At 37.7% G+C, this 21,232-nt stretch overlaps 2 long non-coding RNA genes across 3 annotated transcripts; one reads left to right on the top strand and one right to left on the bottom strand.

Moving 5' to 3' along the window:
* Positions 1 to 2,443: 2,443 nt before the first annotated feature.
* LOC113274045 lies at positions 2,444 to 3,269 on the bottom strand. Its single transcript, XR_003322734.1, has 3 exons — positions 3,214 to 3,269; positions 2,918 to 3,105; positions 2,444 to 2,509 (listed from the first exon to the last, which is right to left on the bottom strand). It is a non-coding gene; the product is annotated as an uncharacterized LOC113274045 (long non-coding RNA).
* A 9,009-nt stretch (positions 3,270 to 12,278) lies between these two features.
* On the top strand, positions 12,279 to 15,081 carry LOC113276052. Of its 2 annotated transcripts, XR_003323892.1 has the most exons (3): positions 12,279 to 13,821; positions 14,293 to 14,358; positions 14,901 to 15,081. It is a non-coding gene; the product is annotated as an uncharacterized LOC113276052 (long non-coding RNA). The 2 variants fall into 2 exon arrangements; XR_003323893.1 differs by lacking the exon at positions 14,293 to 14,358.
* The last annotated feature ends 6,151 nt before the right edge of the window (positions 15,082 to 21,232 follow it).

Here is a 21,232-nt window from a genome sequence, read left to right as displayed (position 1 = left end):
GAATTTGCAAGGACACAGATTTTTTCATATTTTTGATAAAAAGTATTATGTCATTCATACCATTGAAACTAGGCGGTGTTTGTTCCCTGGAAGCAGCCCCCGATATAGGACAGCAAAATCTAATTCAGTGGCCAGGGAAGCCAGTGTTGCTGATATGTCACTCGCGCACTCATGTGTATTCTGCCAACCAAGAACTGGAATGTGGAAAAAATAAAACTTAGGGGTTACAAACAATAAACCTGAACTAACATTTTGCTGAGCAACTGATCAGTTCACCATTTTGATTTACTAACCTGCTATGAACACATGTGGTGGAGTTGATAGAAACTGATGAATGTAATTGAGTTTTCCACACCCACCAGACTCTGGGTCACATGCTAATTGCTGATTCATCTGAACGTTATACAAAAGCTCGCCAAAAGAGATATCCGCATCCAGACCCTGCTGACATTGACCGAATAAATTAATGAAGAAATAATCTCAATCAACTAAGCAATCAACATTTCTACCTCTTCGCCAGTGAAATGACAAGTTTTAAACAAAACGGCAATGCCATTTGAGATACCTTCGCTGTTCTGAGTGCAGTAGCATTGATGTTCTGAAAGAATAAAGTGTACTTCAGATGTTTCGACTCCAAACCACAACCGTGGCAATGCATTTTCTCAAAGATGTTCATTCCAAAAAGAGAATGTGCTACACAATCTTTACTTTCACAGTCCCAGGACCCATTGCAATTATCATCTTCGTATTCCTCATCAAATCCACTTGAAACAGAAGTAAATGATCTATGAAGGCAGTAAAAGATTACTGCCATTATTTCTGAAGCATCATCCATCTGGGCCTGCCAGTCGTCACCATGCGTATCAGTTCAATTGTGATGATAATGGTTCAGTGATCTTCAATTATAAATTCTAATTTCTGAGTTCCTAGTGCCAGAGTTGTGGATACAAACTGAACATAAACCTTGATAAAATGGTATGAAATACATTATTCCAAACTATTCGAGATTTACCTGTTGAAAGAAATTACTATCTGGATACAAGTTACTAAGAGCAACTCTCAGAGAGGTAGGAGCAACTGCTTCAGTCTGCATATCTGTAGATGCCGCTCTTAAAGCCATGAGTATGTCATATAATGCACATACAGCACAAGGATCCCCAACATGCAGATGCGAAGATATCTTTTTCCCCAAAAACTCTTCGCGGAAGCGTTTTAAATGCCACAAGGTCTGTATATTCACAATAAATGAGTCTAAGTGAAAGATTAAAAGCTGAATGAAAAAAGAATATGAAAGATAGTCGAAAGGGTAACTGTTAGAATGTGCTAACCTGTATAATGACATTCAAAAAACAATTATAATCACCAGCTTCATTTTTTAACCCTGTTCCCAATACCTCGGTCCCGCTCTTGTTGTCAAAAATGATTTCACCTTGTGAAACTCTAAGGCAATCTGATTCTGAAGAAGTCATTTGAGGCAACCAACAATTGTATTTGCCAGCTTCATTTTTAAACCGTGTTTCTAAAATCTCCATTCCATTAATGCTGCCAAAAGTGGTTTCACCGTGTGAAACTCTAAGCTCATCTGATTCTGAGGACATCTCTGGAGGCAACATTCTTGGACCAGGAATTACTGATGAAATTTTACGTGCTTGTGACGTGTCTGGAATCGAACATCGAAAAAGTGCCAAAATTAGAATGTGAAAGGAACTGCTTAGCAATGTTAATTATATCTTCTAACCATTCCAGAAAGGTATAAGATTAAAAACTAATCTAGAAGGTAACGCCTTAGATTATACCGAGTTCGTAAAAAGGCATTAAAGGAAAGGTAATGCCTAAAATTTTGCGTGCTTGATGACCAGCTTTCTTAAGGTCAGCTCATAGGTAGTGCTTCGGAGCCACATATAAACATTGGCAGAAAAAACAGAACCAACATCAATTAGCCCTATCATCAACTTCCAATATATTAAACACAACCATTTTAACAATATTGAATTGGAATAAGCTAGTGTAGGAAGTATATCTAGACTCATGAGGGCATGGTTCCAGTTTCCAATATCAATTAGCCCTATCATCAACTTCCAACATATTAAACACAAAACCATTTTAACAATATTGAATTGGAATAAGCTAGTGTAGGAAGTAAATACACTCATGAGGGCATGGTTCCAGTTCTTCTCAACTTTTCAGATAATAGAGATTGGATTTAAACTTCCGGTTGTAGAATGTAATGTGTTTTTAGATGATGCATAAATAACTCAAGTATATGACACCAAAGGCCAATGTTACTTACTGTTGCCAACATGAGGAGTCCTCCAATCTCCTACACTGGCATGCTCTTTGACCAAATCTTCATTTGGAAAAACCCCAACTTCATGAATATCATTTTCAGAATTTAAGAATCGGGAACTCCCTTTTACAACAGTGGAAGAGCTGTTGTGCCTTTTGTGTTGTCTTCCTATCCATCCCTCAGAAGGCACAAAGCAATTTTCTAGTGCTTCACCGTCAACGGCTGCAAAAATGAAATCAACCAAATGAACACTTCAACTAAAGAATTTACATAACTAACACAATATACTCTGTATAACTTATAACATTACAGAATTCGAACAAATCATGAACGTCATTCCCAGAGCCTATATATAGTTGGGGGGTTGTTAACCTTGCTCAACTTTGCTTTGAAATTGATTATTTATTCTTAATTGAGGTTGGAAAGTCGACTAATATATTCAGGTTTGTGACTAAAGACAGCGCCATTTTCAGAAGTTGACCACAGAGAAGGCACCAGAAGAAATGCCCCATGGTTACAGTTTTTCCGCTCAAACGCATCTGGATAAAACTGATGCGGTTTAATTCAACCTGGAATCCATCTTGCAGCTGCCACACAATCCAACATTCTTTTACTTCTTACTTAACTCACCAAGATGCTTCTGCTTGCCCTCATTCTCGATGCTCCTCTGATACTCCAGAATCTCTTCAAGCTTTCTTTCCTCCGCTTCAAGCTCAATTTTATGTCTATATTCTTCTTCTTGTTGTGTCAAGTCATTAACGTTAACGCCACCTACAATCTCTGAATCTGGATGAATTTCAGACTTAATAGAGAAGTGGCTGCATCAATATAACAAACAGTAAATAAGGAGATACAATACCATTAAAAAGTAAAGGAGGAAAAAACTCGGCAGTTATTTGAGATGGTAAAAAAAAAAACTGGCGCACATTTCTTCTGTAGTTATTTTCTGGAGATGCTGCTCACTACCACCATTCACCTGCAAAGTACAAAGCAATGAGCCCCCATCATAAGACTTGATATAACAGGTAAGTATGAGCCCCTAAAAAAGGATAGACCCAATAGTTATAACCTTGAAATTCTTAGCTTTTCTATGATCCCTTATCTTTTTCTTATCCTTCATTTTCCCCTGATTATGTTTAGAATCGCCACCTTTGTGAATTCCCTTTTTAGCTTCCAGTTCAAGTTCAGCTAAGAGTGCTTCTCTTGCAGCATCAGATTTCTCTTTCGCATCTTTGGCAACTAGTTCCTCTAAGTGTGCCTGGAAAAGAGAACATCCACAAAAATAAAGTAAGTTACATCAAAAAATATTGGCTGATGGTTATAACCTAAAAGTACAAACCCGTATGAACGACTGAATAAGAGGCAGTATAATCTCCCGAAAACTGTAGGAAGATAAAGGCGCAATCTTCAGCTCTAATTTTTCCATGTCCGTGACAGTTTGATGCATGATCCCATCAATTCTTTCGACCTGCAGAACAGGACACATGAGATTAAAACATTGAATATAGCTGAAACGATACAAGTAGTTGCACACCCACCTTTTCTGATAGCTGAACCTTCAGTCTGTTGATTGGTACTTCAAAGCAATTATCTTCTTGATGGAGGACATCAAGCATTCTCCGCTTGTCTTTTACGCCATAATCTGTGTCAGATAAACGTCTAGTGACATCAGCCGAGGTTCCTTCACATCCAAATGGTGCATCCTTCAAAGCCTGTGCTTCTCTGAGAACAGCTGATATAGCCTCTAACTCAAACTCACTACCATTCAATATCGCATCACTTTTCCTTTCAGTAAGTTCTTGCCATCGCTTGCTAAAAACTGCCTCAAAACTCTGAGAGGCATTTCTAGTATCATGCTCCCTCTTTTTAAGCTCTTCAACACATAGTCTCTCAACTGCCAGTAAACCTTCTTGAATGCGTAGGACCTAGCATTTCTCCTTACACATGCATCGTAAGAGGTTGTACTTCTGCTCACGCTTCTGAAGCAATTCTAATCCCTTAAGGGTGTTTTGTTTCTTGAGATGGTTCCATGAATTCAGTTGTTCCCTGCTCGAAGGGCCTGCAAAAATCCAGGATAGAAGAGCATTGCTATCAGGTGGTGGACCATCTTTACAAGTAATGTCACCTCTAATTGAATGCTCGTCCAAAAGAAGATATGATGAATCCCTGCTCAAAGTAACCTTCCCTTTGATCTCAGGCTTCTGAGGCATTTTAAAAGCAACGGAATCCCTACTAACTTTACAAGGAAGGATCGACTGCATATTTGGAGAGAAGCTACTCATGTGCTCCCTCACCACATGTTGCACAAGTAAATCGCCGTCAGTGAACTTCTCACTGCAGCGGCAGCATACCCAGAACCTCCATGTCCTCTTATCCTGCACAAACAACAGGGCTTCTAACAGAGTCTCCAACATCCACCTATCCTTTGATGAACTGAAATGGGACTTGAGATCCTCAATACTCACTTGGAGCAAACTTTGCTTCTTCTCAAGGGCCATTGAATCCCAAACAGATCTAACGTGATTCAACCCATCTGACATGGATGCAGTCTTCTGCAAACTTGAATGTTTACATTGTGCGCTCACAGTGGGAAGCAAATCAGACTTTTCTTGCAGTAGCCTAGCAGCAGCTACACTTTCCTCAATTTCCTTTCTTCTCTCTTCAGGTGTCTTAGTTGCTTTCTTAATCTCATTAGGGCGTCTAGCGTGACATAAGCTAACTTCCACGGGACCTTGAAACCACTGAAAATTGTGGGCAGTTCCATTATTAGGACTCCTCGTCCCATTTGAAATCAAGGCTAGTTTGGCTTTCTGGGAAAGAGATCGACGCTTTTGTTGAACATTGCCTATTGTTAATACATTGTGGCAACACCTGCATTGCCAACTCTCCTCACCTGGGTCAATCGGATTCTGAATAGCGAGTGCCCTCTCACATTCATAAACAATCTCATCATACCCAACCTCAGCATCATTTGTGGATTCAAAGAGTAAGTTGACATAGAAATGAGCAAACTCAATAGAATTTGGCGCTAATAAAACAGCTCTTTTGGCTGATTCAATGGCATTCTTAGTATGCATCTGTTTCTCATTTGGGTCCTCAACTAGGGAACCAGCAAAATTCCATATATTCGCCAAAGCACGATGAACAAGACCAACACTCTCATACTGAAGACTTAGCTCTTTCATAAATTTTAAAGCCTTTGCACGATTCCCTTTTCTAATTTCATTTAGGGCTTTATCGTATTCAACTTTAACACTAGATATCAGCTTCTTCTCATCATTAACACTTAGATTGCCATCTTTAGCTACCACCTCTGCTGAAGCTGCAGTTACAGTAGCGGCAGAGGCACTAATTGGAGTAGGTTTGTTTCGAAATCCAGGGTTTTGTTTTTTATACCCCATTCTTGATGGCAACTGCAAGATGAAACTTAGCTTATATAAAGACAACTCTCTTTATTGATGTTTAGAAAATCTCTCAAAACTAAACAAGCTCTAATCTTGCTCATATGATCAACCACAACTTTGGTGATCATATATATATAGAACTATGAATTCCTTTTCCTAGTCCTATTACCTTATTACATGTCTTTCCTTTTCTTAGAACTAGATGACTTCTAATTCCCTTAGGATTACATCAATTTTCTAATCTTGTCCTAACCAGCTTGTTAGTGACTTCTATGTTGAAGTTTAACCAACATTCTCCCCGTTAAGCTTCAACCTTACCCGTGACATATCTTGTACTCCAATCAATTGTCTCATTTCTTCAAACTTGATCCGAGCTAATGCCTTTGTTAATATGTCTGCTTTCTGCTCAGTTCCTGGTATATGTTCTACGTTAATGACCTCCTTCTCGATGCATTCTCGTATGAAATGATACCTTTTGTGAATGTGTTTCGTCTTCCCATGAAACACTGGATTTTTAGTAAGTGCAATTGCAGACTTATTATCAATCTTGATGAGAACTTTTTCAGGTTCTCTTCCTTTGATTTCACCCAACAGTTCTTGAAGCCATATTGATTGTTTAGCTGCTTCTTTTGCGGCCATAAACTCAGCTTCGCATGATGACAGAGCTACTGTGTCTTGCTTCTGTGAACACCATGTAATAGGTGCTTCTCCTAGATAAAATATATGACCAGTTGTACCTTTTCCATCATCTTGGTCAATATTATGACTGCTGTCACTATACCCAACAATTCCTTTTTATCCTCCTCGACCATACTTCAATCCACAGCTGATTGTTCCTCTTAGATATCTTAATATCTGTTTTATTACATCACCATGAGACTTGCGTGGACTCTGCATATAACGGCTTGCTACTCCCACAGAGAAAGCCAAATCTGGTCTTGTGTGTAATAAGTATCTAAGGCATCCAACATTTCTTCTATAACTTGTTGGATCAATATCTGCTTCTTCTTGTGCCTTTGAAACTTTAAGTCCAAACTCCATTGGTATCTTAGTTGGATTACAAGTTTCAAGTCCTGCTTCTTTTAGAATTCTCCTTGCATAAGCTTCTTGTTTAATTTGAATCCAATCTACTCCTTGATGGACTTCTATGCCGAGGTAATAAGTGAGTTTTCCGAGGTCTGACATCTCAAACTTTGATGACATTTCTCTCTTGAATTCATTGATCACCTTAAGGGAGTTGCCAGTCAAAAATAGATCATCTACATAGACTGCAATCACAAGAAGCGTTCCCTTTTCTTCTCTTCTGTATACTGATGTTTCTTTAGAGCACTTAACAAATCTGATTTCTCTTAAGATTTGATCTAACTTTGTATTCCAGGCTCGAGGGGCTTGTCTTAGACCATATAGAGCTTTTGATAACTTATAAACCTTATGCTCTTGTCCTTTTACTTCAAAACCTTCTGGTTGTTCAACATACACATCTTCTCGCAATTCACCATGTAAGAATGTTGTCTTAACGTCTAAGTGGTGAATTTCCCATGAGTTTGATGCTGCTTCTGCTATTAAGAGACGAATTGTCTCTAGTCTAGCAACTGGTGCGAAAACTTCATCAAAGTCTATGCCTGATTCTTGAACGTATCCCTTAGCTACAAGTCTTGCCTTATATTTGTTGACAGTACCATCAGCATTCCGTTTTATTTTGAAGATCCACTTAAGACCAATCACTTTTACCCCACCTGGCTTATCAACTAGAAACCAAGTCTTGTTTCTGTTGATTGAAATAATTTCTTCTCTACATGCTTGTATCCATTTATGCGAAAGCTTTGCTTCCTTAAAATTCCTTGGTTCATCATTAACAGAAAGTAGCATAATCTCACATTCTTCTGCAGCTTGAAGAACATAATCCTCCAGGTACTGTGGCTTTTCTATCTGTCTTGTTGATTTTCGCAGTGGAATGGGTTGAGTTATTTCATCGATCTCTTCTTCTTCTTCTTCTTCTTCTTCTTCTACTTCTTCGTTATTCTCAGTGTTTTCATTATTATCTTCTTCTTCTTGATTAACATCATTGTTTCCATTGGTATTGATGATTATGGGTCCTTCCCCTTCATCAATTACTTGACCCCATCTCATGTGAAACATTCCTGGATCCCTACTTGGTCCATCATTAGTTTCTTTCCAGTTCTAGTTTGCTTTTTCATCGAATACCACATCTCGACTCACTATCACTCTTTTCGTTGTTGGATTGAATAATCTGTAAGCTTTGGATCCAGGCTCAATTCCTAGATTCACAAAAGTCTGAGATCGATCACAAGAGTCTTATATAAGTGGAGTGGTGGTTGTGGTGGAGTTGGTGAATAGTGGAGATGGCAAAAAACGCTATGGCATTATGAACAATAGTGGCGGAAGCTGTTTTGGTAGCAAGAGTGGCGATGGTAACTATTGGCGAACAATGGTGGCCAGTGAAAAGTAAAATGCACTCAAGTCCTTCAACCATAATAGCAGGTATTTGACTAATTGGTGTCACTTTTTTGCTTGATCTCGGGTCATTTTTGCTTATTTTTCTTATTTTTATATGAATTTCAATATCAATGAGAACAAATGACTAAAAAAGAAAATTATGGTTATTTCATCGAACATGGTATGATTTATTTTAGATGTTCCAAGGGGCTTTCGACAAGCACAATTGGGATCTGATGGCTTTGTCTCAATTCTTTAAGGGATTATGTTATCTTTATGAAGTTCACTTCCCCAAATATTATTATCCTTGGTTATCTATCGTATTTATTTTTACTTTTTTTTTGTTTAGCTTTGAAAAATTGGAACCCATTAATTTTTTTTTAGCGTGATCGTTTTTCTTATTTTTTTTACTCATATTCCTTCCATTAGTGATTCTAATTATTTTCTCCATATTGTTTTTCCATCTTCATTTTTCAGATTACTTGAAACATAGTTCCTTAATGCTGGTGGAATTAAATATTGAGAATCTATATCCTATATCAAATGAGCAACTCATATTAAGGTTAACCACTTATATATTTTTTTATATATAATTTATAATGTGTTGTATGTTTTGCAAATCATCCGTTTCATTAGTGTTATGTCAATGTTCCTGTGTTCCTAAAAGCGTTTAATGTAGGGAAAGCAACAACGAACACTATAACACTTTAAGATGCTTTATTATTTTGTCCTAGCAATCATATAGGGGACTCATCATCTTTAGATAACAAATTTGTTAGTGCTACTCTGTCAGCTTTCTCCTTTATATCAAACGTACGATGTTAATTTAATTCGTTGCGTCCAAAAGATTTTACCAGAAAAAAACTTCCAATATTCCTGTGTTTAGAAACATCTCTTTCTTCATTCGACTCTGTATAATTTAGATGTCTTAATAGTTCAGTTTTATACTCACCTGCTAAGTTACATGGCTTGGTCAAATAACCACCCTGATATAATCTATGACTCATAATTTTTCTTTCTATTTGATTTCATTTCACCATGCAAATCACAAGCTAACCTTCTCATACTTAGTCTATATCCTATTACTAATTGCTATACTTGAATGAGTTGTGCTTTATTCGTTATATTCTCAAACTTTGATCACACTGCTAAATATTTTATCTCAACTTTGTTGTCATGGATTTTTAGAATATTAGTCTTTTGTGGATCAACGACAACGATATTGTGGTTTTAAAACAGTACTATTATAAATATAACCTATATTTCTTTTGCACACATGTTTACCACTATAAGATAGTGCAAAGAAGATATTGATAACGTACACATGTCTACCGCTATAATTTTGTCATCGAGACTGTTTTCCTACCTTATTAAGAATTTTTCTTGGGCACGCTTATATGATTTCAAACTTTCAGGTAACAAACGCAAAAATAATACCAATTGATGAGTCATAATATTATAGTCAATAGAAGTTAAGAGCTAACAACATTTGATTGTATATGAATTATTGCATCCAAGAGATTCCATAAGGCATTTCACGCAAAAAATACTCCTTACTAAATGTTTTAACATCATTTTTACTCAATGATGGATAACTGAGTCTACTGTTATCAGGTTAAGTGGTTAACCGTTTGACTTACTAGCTAACCATGGTTTCATCATTTTTATGCAGCGAAGAACCACACATAAATTTGGAAGGACAATGTCCTAGAATGTGTAGGAGTTTTGATGTACTAGAGATCTTATCGTGTTATTGAATTCGTATGAACATAGAAAGTGATATTTATTGTTGAGTCCATACTGAGTTTTAATGTTTTTGGACTATTCTTAAAGGGAAAAAAGTCAACAAGGATCTGGATATTTTTAAGGCCTAGCCAACTATCCAGGACGGATGAACTCAGATGACATAATTATTTAATAACTGACATAGTTCAATGTTTTGGTTTTGCACGGTCACTAAAATAGGGATTCAGAAGTGCAGTATCATTTCAAAAGACCCGTAAGATACCTTTGTGAATTATAAAACACTATAAAAAAAAATTTGTTAATTGGGAAAGAGAGTGCGAAGATTAATTATGATAATTCGTGGCTTGAGGATACAACTCTAACATATTTGTGAAGAGGTGAAAGTTTCAAACATAGAAATGAATCATACATGGGTACATGAGAAACGATTTGTAGACTGAAGGCCAGAAATATCAATCAAATTTTATCTTCACTTTTAATATGGAGAGTAACACGACAGATAATAAGTTTTTTTTTTTGATGAAAAATCATATCACATTTCATTCAATCCAAAAAGGTGAATTCATGATTGTTCACAAGAAAAAGAACATCAAAATACAAGAAAAATGAAATCCAAATACAAATAAAGATACCAATCACATATAAAGAGAAAGAGCAAAATATTGCAAAGGAACCCACTTTTTGTTTGAATTGGGTACAAATAAAAATAATAAAATATTACATCTAATATTCAAACACCGGAAAATGCACATTAAATAAAAATTATGCTCGTGCCGTAATGGCACGGGTTAAGCCCTAGTTATCTTTTAAAGAGTACATGAATTTAAAATTTATACGGTAGTACATCAAAATTAAAATATCAAATATTATAAATTGACATGAATCGAATTTAGATTACTTGTATTGATAAAATAAATAAATAATAAATGAAAATAGAATACATTTTGACGACTAAATTGCTTATAATGATGTGAACTATTTAAATATTTTATGAAGTAAATTTATAAGACTTACACCAATTACGATAAAAGTTTAGGGACTAATTAATTCTAATAAACTAATACTTAGTTAATCCAGTATTGGGGAATAGTGAGGTTGGTAATTCTTGTGTGTTCCTGTGATTGTCAGGCATCGCGAACTTAGACAGGGCAGCTGCATTCTTGTATCACTAGGCATAGAATGAGAACTTGCTTCTGATAGTGACAAAGTTTATTGAGAAACTTTATTATAGAACATTTTCTCTCGTAATTAGAACCATCATCTTATTGAAATAGAAGTTAGTCTATTAAACTTAGAGCCACAAATGTTAGTTATAGAAAGCCATATAGGTTTGTGCTTTGCTTCTTGTTGTTTGCGCTTAAATAAGAGATAAGATTTTTCAGTAAGGTGGGGAATTTTTGAAGACCAGAAGGTTGATTTGATTTTCGAGGACAAAATGTATAAGGTGGGGAGAATGTAAAGACCCTCAAGCTCGTCAACGCTATTAGACTAGTCAAGAGACGTATTAACCGATATTAATTCGATTAGTTTAACACGAACAATAATTAATATAAATTAATCTAACAACGATCTAGATACGAAACTAGTATTGCTCGATAGATCTCGAAAATTTAGGCGAAATGGACTACTTGAACGTGTCATTCGGATTCCGTACGAAAAAGACATCACCAGATTTGTTGAAGGGAAAAATAGTTTAGCCGCCTTTGCAGCCCTTATCCAATTCTTGGGTGCCTCAGTAATTCTCGTCAACCTTATCCCTAACCAATCAGAGAGTATAAAATTAGGGGTGTCAACGGGTCCGGGTCCTCCCGGGTATCACTAGACCCGTACCCTACTTATAAAGGTCGGGTCCGGTTCCTAACGGTTCCGGGTCCGGTTCCTAAATTTGTGGACCTAGAACCGGACCCGTTTAAATCCGGGTACCCGTCGGTTCCGGGTACCCATTGGGTCTAAAGAAAACTATTTAAAAAATCTCAAAAACTTAATATATTTCTCTTTTTAGCTTGGATTTAAGTAATTTTTATAAAAAATTATCATTATTTCTTATGAATGTACTAAATAAAGATTAAATGTAAGAGAAAAAATTTAAATGAGTAAAATATCAAAGTTAAAGCTAGAAAAAATACTTATAATTTTGCTAAAAACATGAATAAACGGGTACCCGATACCCGCGGGAACCCAATGGGTATTACCCGTTTGGACTCGTTTAAATTCGGGTCCAATTGGGTAATTACCCGCCGGGTCCTAAATAGCTAATGGGTCCAACTTTAGGACCCGGAACCGGACCCTAATATATCGGTTCCCGTGTCCGGTTCCGGATCCGGATAATGGGTACCCATTGACAGCCCTGATAAAATAGTTCTCATGTTCTCTTCTTCTTTATTCTCTCCTCTTATTATTTTTTCTTCTTCTTTCCTCTTCTTCTTCTAGCGAACCCGAGAGATGAAATTGAGATTTGATTTCGGGAGAACAATTGATTAAACTTTGTAGATAAAGAAGGAGTTTGTGTTTCTGTGTTTATGAAGAAGAAGATTGTGATGCTGTTAAATCAAATATAGGGTTCTGTAAGAAGTTTGTAAAGAAGGATTAGAAGCTGGGGTTTCTTATATATAGTACTGATTCGAGGTTGATTTCCTGACGTAAAAGAAGAATTGAGAACCGGGTTTAGTTGATTGAGGAAGGAGTGAAGTTAATTGGATTTTACAGAGCTGTTCATGAAGAAATGAAGAGTTAGGGTTTGTAAAACTGGTTAATTAAATTCGTATGGAATGAATTGTTTTATTAGGTTGTTGACAGATGAAGAAGAAAAGGTCTACCGTTTAATTGATGTTTTGAAGTGGTTCTGATGATGAATTGAAGAATTAGGGTTTTGAGATTGATGTTGAGTGCATGTGAAAATTGATAAGTGATTCGGGTTGTTGTTAGATGGATATGGAGAGGGTTTTTGTCTGATTGATCCAGCAGAGTTGTGTTAGTGAAGAATCATGAGTTAGGATTTGATTATGTTTAATGAAGGTGGTTGGATGTTGGCGATGGTGAACTGACAAATAAGGGAGGACATTGTAGTGATTTGTTTGTCTGAAAATCTTCTTAAGGTAATTGTTCTCAGTTAATTAGTGAAATTATTCATTGATGATTTATGAGATGATGAATCCCAGATGGATTTACTTAGATTTAATTTGAAATGGATTGTATGAGTTTCTAGTGACTGTGTTGTTGCAATTTGATGATAGTTGAAGTTGATCGAATTCTGGGAATGAAATTGAGAAAATTCAGAGAAGCTGGGTGAGGTATTTACACTGTTGAGCCTATGGGTTTATTCATGAATTATGGTCCGAGATAGCTATGGTGGTTTGCTGAGTGTTACATGGATTTTAGATGAATGTTAAGGAGATACAGTTACATATAGGTATGTGATGTTGATTGAAGTTATGTGATTGTTAAAGGACTCACAGTTGAGTTAGATGAACGGGGTATGTGATAGAGATGAAATTGTTTATCCAGTGATGTTGTATTGAGGTGCAACTGAAATTAATTGGTATTGCAGGGAATTAGTATAAGTTGAGATTAGTGATTGTGTTTTGAATGGTTGTAAGTGAATGTAATGGTGCAGAGCTGTAAAAAGGCTTAAAAGTATGCAGGGAAAAGTCTTGATATGGATGTTCTGTCATGAGAATGTGTTGATGTTGTGAGAATTGTACAGGGTTTGTGTTGAGGTTTAGATGAGTTGGTTGTTTGTACCAGGGTTATGGTGTAGCTGCAAACAGTGATAATGCTATTGGGTTATGACAGTTGGTTGAATTGGAATTGAATTACAGTTGAGGGTTATATATGTGAAATGTAGAAATTAGATGTTCAGTGTGGAGTTGAATGTAAGATAAGAACTTCCCATAGAGGAAAGGTGTTGCTTAGAGGTGCAATTTGCAGGTAATCTTAATTTGTAGTTGTAAGTAAATTATGAAGTTTGCTTAAGAATATATAAATTAGTTGCATTTGAGTTTTGATTTGAGCAAGAGTCTTAACTTGAGTTCCTTCAGCTTAGCTGACTAGACTTAGTGTTTCTGACTCAGTCTATCTGACTGAGTAAATCTGAATCTGATTTAACTGAATCAGTCTTCTGACTGAATTGACTCAATAACCAGGATTAACCCGTTTTGACTCAGTTGACCGATTTAGACTTTAGACTTGACTATTTGACCCTTGACTTTGTCCCGACCTTGGATATTGACTTTTAGTTGACCCTTGACCGTTAAGTTCGATCGTTAGTGACTGTTAGTTGATTTTGGTGGACTTGGGCTTAGGGAAGCATTAGATAAACTTGTATGATTATTGTGTGAGCCATTTGGGCGATTTCTTAGAGTAATTGTGTGATTAACAATTAGTCTATATTAACAACAGTCGATTCAAAAGGACGAACCAGTGGATCGTGGATCTTGAGGTAGGCGTGGCTTGTCGTCAAAAGAGGTGGGAATACATTTAACTCTTTTGAAACCATTGTTGTTCCTTTTATAAAAGTTTGTATTTAACAACTCATGCATTGTCCGCTTGTTCATTCCATACATTGTTTAGTTTGCATTACGATTGTTCTGTTGATTCTTTGAATCTTTCCACGATTTGGAAAGGACTTATAATGTTTGCTGTCACTATGAATTGTTATGGGAAATGAGAATTTCCACATGTGGTATATAAGATACGCTCCTTCACATTTATACCTAGAGATTTTATGATATATTGGTCGGCAGTTTGCGTGTGCGGAACTGTCGACATCCATACATACGATTAGGTGTGGATTTGCGAGTTCGAAATTGCACAACCATAGTATACATTGTTTGACGAAGGAGTTTGTCCATATACATGTTTGAGTATTACTAGTGACTTAGTCACTTTGTTGTTTGGGAAAACATGTATTGTTTTCCAAATCTTGCTCATGATTTCTTTAAAGTTGAATGTTATTCCTGCTGGGCAGCCCTTCTAGGGATGATGTGCTCACCCTTTCCCATTTTCAGTTTCAGAAAAAGATCAGAGTTGCGCAGCGAAAGCTTCGAGGAGTTGACTCCGTTAATTAGTTAACTTCTGTTATGTTTATTATGTTATTTATTCTATCTGCAAACCAAATGATTATTGTATATGTATCATTTGAGAGGAATTCTTATATATAATTCAGAGAAGGGTTAGTTTTTGGGTTAAGTTTTGTAGCAGTTTTCTTAATTGATTGTTTAAATAAATGATTTAGATTCTTAGTGCCTCTTTATTTAATTAATCTCTTGGATTAGTCAGCTGCTAGCTTTGAGGGTGCTACATAATTAGTCTAAATCTGTTGTAGATTTAAGACTGTTTATAGACTATATATAAAAGGTGCATGTAGACTTGCATGTTTCGTTGTAGTTATGAGCCATGATAGAGTAGTCCTGGTCGGTTGTCATCATCAATGGAATAACTATCAGGACAACACCAACTCGTCGACCCGCAACCACAGATGAAGCACATCTTATTCCTTGAAGCTAGCAGCGGAAGTATGGACATGCATTGAGCGACAACAACAGTATGAGATGATGACTCGAGTCATAGCAGGTAACACCAAGGTAAGGAATAAGAGATGCACGGAAAAGCTGATGATGAAGTCGGAAGTAATCTTGATGTAGACTGAAGCATGCAAGACTCTGTTGTAAAAATTTGTTAACCTCTTCTTGTGGTATTGATCAAACAACAGAGATCGGTATAAAAATTGAGTGATACAGTTAGTAGCAGCGAGCTAGAGCGGTGATAGTATCCTTTTTTTAATACTCGTGAGAATCATCATTCCCTCATTGATCTAGTATTGCAAGTGCTACCAAGTGGCGTTCTTGCTTCCGACACGTAGACCTTTGGCTAGTGCTTGTCTTTATTTGTGAGTTTTTTTCTTTTTTGTTAAGAAATATTGCTCGGAGTCCTGCTTGTCTATGAACATCTTGCCAATAGGGAGAACGACACCAAAAGCCTCAAAGGACTGGGATGATACTATCCTCAATGATAAAGCAGCAATTTCTGAGACATTGTTGAAGTGTCCAACCTTGAGATGAGATGGTAAGGTAGTGATAAAGTTTATGAACGGTCGTATCTCAGTAGTAGTAACAACTTTATCAAAACTCTACTCCTCGTTGTAATTTCTTTGGATGAGACCAACGGTTGCTAGTAACAACCATATATATTCTTCAACACAACGACGCCAACGTCTCTCCATGACACCTATATCAGCAATACCAACTCCCCTTTGACGAAGACATCAACAACAATGACGACACTGCTTGTAACGGTAAGGAGTTAAAGATTGAGCTAACGACAGCAAAACATGGTAGCAGTTTCTCCTTTTATCTCTAGTTTCAGTGTAGGCGTAGTTCCAAGATGAGCAGTCAATATAAATATAGGTAAAGAAGATGCCGTTAACCACAAAGAAGGAATTATAAGTGATGGTCAGTTCCCTGCCTGTAGGTGTCCGTATTTTGATGTTGAAGGTGACATGGAGCCTTCAACTTTCTCACCAAGTGATAAACATGAATGAGACAATACCATAGGAGTTGGGAGAGTATACCTTGCACCTGTTGTGACTGCTGATGTTCTCATTCTGGTAGCTGCTAATGAATTTTTTATAAGAAGATCTAAGAGTTGAAGTCCGGGTACAACTTGTTGATGTGAAACATGAGGTTATCTTCATTTCATAAGGTGGTAAGAGTAACGCTAACAAAAGAAGTCTCGGGGCCGACATCATCATAAATATTGAGGCTGAATATGGTTGTGGCTTCCTTTTTATCATTGATAGTCAGAACTTCAAATTTAGTTTAACATGTCTTTAACAACATATCGGTATTGCCAGAGCGGAGTAGGCATCATGGGCGCAGTCCCCACTCTAGATGGTACGCAAGAGGATGAGACCTCTTGATTAGATGAGGGTCCTGATATAAAGAGATTTTGTAGATTATGCTTGCAACCTTAGTATTGGTATTGTCGACTATGAAGACGTTCAGCTAGAATTGGCAAGTGTTCTTTTACCAATGAATCTCTTCAGTGTTCTTCTAGTATCTCTGATCATGGGGAGAGGAAAGTCTGGGAGCGTCTCTCTTGTTGATGTTGTTGGCTTTGAGCCAGATATGGTGTATCTTGGACATGATTTTCTCTTCGCGGCAGTCGTGCCCGTGGTACATGTGTTGGAGCTGGTGGGGGTGCACGTGCAAGATATTGCATCTTTGAGGCGGTGGCTTTTCTCTTACTCCTTCATTGCTACAGAAGGTCGAAGGTTGTATTTCTTGTTGATTCTTTGATGACGAACGATCAGCCACATCAACCGGTGCTTCATCGTCTTCTAGCATAAGAGCTTTGGAAGTTCCAGGATCATCAGTGGACTGTTGAAGCATTCTTGGCTGGATTTGGCGTTGCTTGGTCAGAGAATTGAGAAAATTGAGTAGCTCCGGTGTCGATACCTCCTTGATTCTTAGCAAGGATCTCTTGCGTCTGCATCAAATCGGCTATGATAGGCATCATGAGTGGCACCGTTGTTGGTATTGAAAATATGGTTGGTAGTTGAACCTGACCTAAGAACGATAATTTTTTTGTGAAATTGGAAAAAATTGAATCGTGAGAAATTGACTTTGCAACCGAGAGATTAATCTCCCACTGTGGTCGCCAATTAGTAGTAAGGTAAAAACTGAATATGCCGAAAATGGTAAAATGGGCTAGGTTGATGAGAAACGAGTCTAAACCCTAAACAAATATACTGCACAGGAGTACTTTATATTTGAGAGATCAATCTGTATAATTCTGTCCTAAACCAAGAAATGGTCGTTCCAGTCTTGCTTCGATCATAAAGGAAGGAGAAGGGTTGGTCTTAGGGAGGGAAGCAGGGGAAGTGTTGAGATCAGAGTGGTAGACTTTGTGAGCGAAGATGGTGTATGAGTGCGTATCAGAAGATAGAACTCTCTTGTTGACAATAAGCGGTGTATCCTCTCTATCTTTCTGGATACTTGCGTAATGGATATGACTGCATATTCAGAAATAAACCAGAAAATCTATTTATGTGTAATCATGCATGTACATCCCGATCTCATAGGAAGTGGAAATTGTGGAGGAGTGAGAAGGTGGAGATTGTGTGAAAGAGATGAAATCGTGTCCCTATCATTGAGGGAAGACTGGATGGTTGTATATTCACTACTCCTTAACTTGTTATCTGTCTGCATTTCCCGACACTTTCTCATAATGGGTGCATCACACACACATTTTCGTAGACCACCAGACCAATACCCTGATGAACTCCCTGATAGGTGTCTAAAACACCTAATTTTATATCTAGTATTTATGCTTTCTTTGCTATTTTTCTTGTAAATTATATATCTTATGTTTGTTTTTGAGTGTTTAGGTACTTTGGAGTCATTTGGAACAAAAGAAGAAGAAACGGCCTAAAAGTCTCATCTCAAGTGCAAAAGTGTTGGAGGCGGATTATTTCTCATTATTTGCTTTTATTTCTTCATGTCTGTCTGAAAAGTATGTCGGTTTTAGTGATGCAAGTTTCTGTTTGAAAAGCATGACAACTTTAGTGATGTCAAGAAATTGAAGAGAGAAAGTGGGTCTGAGAAATGAGAGGCGGTTGTTGTTGGCGTAAGAATGCAAAAGAATAAAGCACTCTTTTAGAGCATAAGGGCAAAATCGTCAATTCACAGGCGAGTGGTAGCTGGATCTATGCGACAGAGAAGGGGAAGAATGAACCGTCAGTTCTGCGCAACTGACATGCCAAATAAATGGGGTTACCCCTTATCTATGAGACCTGGGTGGCTATATCCAGTCTCAATTCTTACACTTACCCTAGAATTCAGAGAGAAATCAATTCTCTCATCACTTTCTCTTCTTCCCACTCACCTGAAAAGGAACCATGGCGGCTCCCTTTAGAGGAAGAGAGATTCTAAGTTTAGAGAAAGGAAGAAATCAAGAAGGAATTCAGTTCAGAGGGACAAGATTCAGAGATGAATTAAGGTGCTATTTAAATCGAGAAGTTGATGCTGAATTGGGGTGAATTTGAGTCTCTGCTGCTGTTGATATTCATGGGAAGTTAGGGTTTGTTTAGAAATAATGATACTGTGAATTCGGTGGAGTTAAGAGCTATATCTGTACGATTTGAGTAGGGAAGAAAATGGGTTTTGCTATAATTAGGGTTTGGTCGATTCTGTTACAAGGTGATGGCTGGAAGAAAATTGAGTGGAGAATTTGGCATCTGTTGATAACAATGATCGATCTGAGAAGGAATAGAAGCTGGGGTTTTGAATCTGAAACAGGAAAGGTTGAGAAGATGGTGCTGCCATGGAGATGAAGATGGGTTTGTGGAAATTGCAGTTAGAAGTGATGTTGTTGATGCTGTGGTGTTGAGACAGAAAGAGTTGCAGTTGGATTGAAATTCAAGGGTTTTGAGCAAATGGGTTTTGCAACTGATGATGAAATTGAACTGTGACTGAGATGGGATTGCAGGTGATAATGTAATGGCTAGGGAGTCAATACATGGCAGTGGTGATATAACTGAGTTTGTAACTCAGATGGAGGTTTGCTGATGCTAATGGCTCAAGGGTTGGATGAAATTTAGGTTGCTGTGAGTGTGAAGCTCAAGAAATGGACTGATGGGGTTTACAAGGAAGAAACACAGATTGAACAAAATGGGCTGTGTTGGTGCTGTGTTTGGTAATATGATGATGTTGGTGGATGTTTACAATAAGTTCTGTGTTGGTGATGATTCTGTTGTTACTGGGATAGATTTGAGGGTTCCTGAAGTTGTATTGAAGAAGCAGAATTGCAGCTGAATTGAAGTCAAGTGTTGTTTGCGATGAACTTGAGCTGGTAAGGCTGGCGTGGCTGCTAATGGAATGAGGAAGTTAAGATGATACTGAGGCTGAAGTTCTGGTGATGTTGCTCTGCACCTGAGATGGATAAAAGAGACTGACAAGAAGAGGTGGTTGTCAATGTTGGTTTTAATTAGTAAGTTATATGGGTTGCTGCTTTTGGAGTTTGTTGGTGGCATTGAGAATGAGCTGCTACAAAGCTCAAATGGAGATCGTCAGGTGGACTGGTTGGTATTGCAGAGTTGTGAAGCTGCAGAAGGTTTAGGAGCTGAAACTGAGAAGCTGAGAAGAAGTGGGATGCGGTCGAGGGTGTCGGCTGAAATGCGCTATGTGCAGTGATAGATTGCAGTTCATAGTGTCTTATGGAATTGGGTTCATTTGAACTGAAATAGTGCAGAGAAGAGAATCAGCGGTGCTGGTCTGGAGTAAGGGAAGATAATGGAGTTGCAGGTGGAATTGAAGCTGAAATGGAGTTGTTGGTGAGATGCTAATGGAAATAGAGATGTGCATGTAATGGCATTGCTGGTGGAGTAGGTACTGGTGGTAATGCTCTGAGTTGGTACTGTTAACCTGATGCAGTTGCGATGGTTGAGATACACTTTGCTACGCAGTGGAGGATTTGAAGCTGCAAATGGTTGAAGTTGAAGTTTAGCTCAAGGATGAAAGAGCTGAGAAGAAGAGTCAGTTACAGAGAAGTGTTGATGGGAATTGAGCAAGTTGATGACATTGGAGAGAAGATGCAGAGTAGTTGAGGCTAGTGCTATTGATGGTTATTGGTATCGTAGGTCTGAGAATGTAGGTGTGTGTTGGAATGCATGAAATACATGGAAGAATGCAATGTCTTTGGCAGTGCTGAGAAATAAAGCAGTTGCAGGTCATGGAGTTCTGTCGAGTTGTGCAGCTGCAGATGGGCAGTTTGGAGTGCAAGTTATGAAGACTGTTGCAGTCAAGAACAGAGATTAAGATGATGGATAATTGCAGAGATTGCAGTGATGGTTCTGGTGTTGTTTTGAGGAGAAATTGAACTGCAATGGGTAGAAGTGATGGAAGACAGGATATGCTGTTGAAGGGTTGCAAGAATGAAGCGCCAAGATGGTGCAGGAATGAACAGTGCAGTGCAAGATGGCTTTGGTAACTAAGTCAGCTGAGTTAGCTTATAAATCAGTACCTGACTCACATAATTCAGAACCTGACTCAGATGTTTGACCGTTAGTCAGCTGTCTACTTTGACGGTTGACCGTTACATGATGAACAGTGACCGGCGATACCACTTCTGGTTACCTGAGACACTTCTCCGGTGACCTTACCGGTCAACTTCCGGCCACATTTTACCAGTTTTCCGGTGACACTTTTTGGACAAAATTCTTCGTGGGTTTTCTCATACATGGGCTTGGAGGACTTCTATCTATTGGACCTTTGAAGCTTGACCTAATATTGAAGACAAGAAAAACTACAAAAAGGAAGACTTCTACAAATTTTGTATCACG

This window comes from Papaver somniferum, chromosome 4 (genome assembly GCF_003573695.1).
Source record: "Papaver somniferum cultivar HN1 chromosome 4, ASM357369v1, whole genome shotgun sequence".
NCBI lineage: Eukaryota > Viridiplantae > Streptophyta > Magnoliopsida > Ranunculales > Papaveraceae > Papaver > Papaver somniferum.
The sequence above is the reverse complement of the archived record's forward strand: the minus strand, read 5'-3'. Positions and strand labels throughout refer to the sequence as shown.